Source organism: Heterocephalus glaber, unplaced genomic scaffold, assembly GCF_053883595.1.
Source record: "Heterocephalus glaber isolate CG9 unplaced genomic scaffold, H.glaber_assembly_v1.0 deba00001732, whole genome shotgun sequence".
NCBI classification, from domain to species: domain Eukaryota; kingdom Metazoa; phylum Chordata; class Mammalia; order Rodentia; family Bathyergidae; genus Heterocephalus; species Heterocephalus glaber.
The window spans coordinates 1,196,912-1,200,635 of NW_028258443.1; positions in this window are offsets into that span (position 1 = coordinate 1,196,912).

Consider the following 3,724-nt stretch of genomic DNA (forward strand, 5'->3'; position numbering starts at 1 on the left):
ATGGGATGCAACTGACAATGGTATTTGGTTCAGAATGTCAAAAAAGTAAGAAAATAAAGCTAGAATAAATGTTAAATATTTAGGGCATGATACAGAATCACAATGAATTAATTTTCAAATACTTTTCAAAAAGTTTTTCAAATCACAGATTGATATAATCATTTAAAAATGAATCTTGTCGACCCCCAACCGACGCTCTCAAAGCGGAGGCGACCAGTGACCAGTGACCAGCGACCGGCCCCGGTGAGACAAGCAAGCAGCTTGGGGTTCCTGCGGCCATCCCGGGCCACGCCCACGGCATGGTGAGGTCGCAGAGGCTTCTTGCAGCCCCACCCCCACCCGACGCTCTCAAAGCTGGCGACTAGCGACCGACCCTGGTGAGACAAGGCAAGGAGCTTGGGGTTCCTGCCGCCGTCCCGGGCCATGCCCACGGCAAGGTGAGGTCCGCTTATCCACGCGGGCGCCTCCAAGGCTCAGTCCCGTCCCCCCACCCCGCCCCCGTGCACCGCCTACCTTCTGGCTTTTTCCCTACCTCGTCCCACACTACAGAGGCACGGGAGACTATAGACCCTTGTCCTGAGTGCCACAAGACAGAGCAGAAGTTAGTAACAAAAAGAGGGCTTCTCAGGCTTCTGGAAGAAAACTGAATCTCAGTAGAAAAGTAAAGAGAACCTCTACAATAAAGGCACATCAGACCACTGTACTTGGTCTGCTGCTGGCTTGCTGAGACTCATTGACTTGTATATGCACAGAGATTCCTACATTGCCTACTGTGACAACAGAGACATACCCTGAAGGAGGCCCATAATTTCTATTGCTATTTGCAAAAAAGAAAAAAAATTTTTTTCTTATTTTTAATTCTTAATTTTTACTTTTTTTCTACTCTTCAAAGTTTTACTTTTCTTTCTTTTCTTTCTTTTATCTTCCCTCCCTCCCTCCCTCTCTCTCTCTCTCTCTCTCTCTCTCTCTCTCTCTCTCTCTCTCTCTCTCTGTCTCATTCTCTCACTGTCCCACATTGCCCCCTCATCTTCCCATTTGTTCCTTTCTGCACTGAAGTTGGATTTCTCCCTTACTGTTCTTTTCTTCTCTTTTTCCTTCTCTTGATTATCATTAGGTTTAAAGGAAAGTAAATTTGGTATCTAGCCTCCCTGTTGCTGTTAGATGATTCTATTCACATCTTTGTTCTTTCATTCTGCCATTTTCTCTTGCCTTTAACAACTTCTTAGAATTTGTGTGATCTTTCTGTGTCTTCTGGCTTCAACACTAATCTTACCTGTTCTTTCTACCTGTCCCTCCCTCCCCAACTCCATTTATCTCCCCACCCCAAAGGGGAAAGGTGCTATATTGAAGAGTTTATTCATTATAAACTTATGTTGGGTTGGTCCTTGGTTTTAATTTAACTCACATAGTTAAAAGTGATAGATGAATAACTACCACAAAGTGTCATTTTCTAAGCTGTGCTTGATGCTATGGTATTGCTGACTATATCATTTGGGCTAACATGCTGTGATTGATCTAATTAGTTTTCCTTCCTGGTATAAGAAAAATATAATAGCTTCAGAGTCATTTGAGTCTCAAAACCCAAACACAAGCCATACCTAGAAGACACCTCTGAAAAGCAATCATTCCACAAGAGGTTTTTAAACACAAGCAACAAAGATACCTACATTAAGCAATTTTGAAATACCAACCCAGGAATTAAATCAGGGACAGTACCAAAAACAAAAATGAGAAGACACTTAAGCGAGGCACAAACGCAGGCTTCCATGCCACAAAAAGGAAATTCTGGGGGAAATGAGGTGGAAAATTCTGATAAGCAACCACTTGGACAGCCCGAAATATATATGCAACAAATACAAATGCCCCCAACTATACAAAACAAATATTAATGGACATGAAAAACAAAATAAGCGCTAATACAATTGTAGTAGGGGACCTCAACACCCCTCTATCACAAATAGACAGATCAACTAGAAAAAAAATTAACAATGAAATTCTAGAACTAAACGAAGCTATTGAACAAATGGACTTAATAGATGTTTACAGAGTGTTCCACCCCACAAAATCAGAATACACATTCTTTTCAGCTGCACGTGGGTCATTCTCCAAAATAGATCACATGCTAGCTCATAGGACATATCTAAGTAAATGTAAAAGAATCCAAGTTATCCCCTGTATATTATCAGACCATAGTACAATACAATTGGAGATCAATAACATAAGAAACTACACAACACCCACAAACACATGGAAATTGAACAACACCCTCCTAAACAACCAATGGGTGACAGAGGAAATTAAAGAAGAAATTAGACAGTTTCTACAAGTAAATGAAAATTCAAGTACAACATACAGGAATCTGTGGGACACAATGAAAGCAGTTCTACTTGGGAAATTCATAGAAGTAAATGCCCATATTAGGACAACAGAGAGAACTCAGTTAAATAACTTAATGCAGAACATCAAGCTCCTAGAAAAAGAAGAGCATAACAAACCCAAAGCTCATACAAAAAAGGAAGTGATAAAGATCAGAGCAGAAATCAATGCAATGGAGACTAAGAGAATGATACAAAAAAAATCAATGAATCAAAGAGTTGGTTTTTTGAAAGAATAAATAAAATTGATAAACCTTTAGCCAACCTTATCAAAAAAAGAAAGAAAAGGCTCAAATACATGCAATTAAGAATGAAAAAGGTGAAGCCAAAACAAATCCAGCAGAAATCCAGAGAATCACCAATACCTACTTGGAGAACCTGTACTCTAATAAAATGGAAAACACAGAAGAAATGGACAGATTCCTATATACATATTAATTGCCAAAATTAAATGAAGAAGATATAGAAATTCTAAACACCCCAATTACAATGAGTGAAATTGAATATGTAATAAAAAACTTACCAACAAAAAAACCCAGGTCCTGATGGCTTCACTGCTGAATTCTACAAGACATTTAAAGAAGAACTATTGCCACTACTATATAAACTCATCACAGAAATTGAAAGGGAAGCAAGGCTTCCAAATTCATTCCTGGAAGCAAGTGTTACTTTGATCCCAAAACCAGGGAAAGACCCAAACCAAAAAGAGAACTACAGACCAATCTCCCTAATGAACATAGATGCAAAAATCCTCACCAAGATACTGGCAAACAGAATACAGAGTGTCATCAAGAAGATCATACACCCTGACAAAGTCGGATTTATCCCAGGGATGCAAGGATGGTTCAACATTTGCAAATCAATAAATGTAATACACTATATTACCAGAGTCAAGGACAAAAACCATATGATCATCTCAATAGATGCAGAAAAAGCATTTGACAAAATCCAACACCCATTCATGATAAAAAAAACCCTACAGAAAATTGGAATAGGAGGTCTTTATCTCAACCTGATTAAGGCTATCTATGAAAAACCAACAGCCAACATCATCCTAAATGGTCAAAAACTGAAAACTTTCACACTAAAATCAGGAACAAGACAAGGATGCCCACTATCACCACTCCTGTTCAATATTGTTCTGGAAACTTTAGCCTTAGCAATTAGACAAGAGAAAGAAATAAAAGGAATAAAGATAGGAAAGGAAGAAGTGAAACGGTCATTATTTGCTGATGATATGATACTTTACATAGAAGACCCAAAAAACTCAGTCAAAAAGTCTTCTAGACCTAATTGACAGATTCAGTGGAGTAGCTGGATACAAGGTTAACACTCAAAATACAATAGCT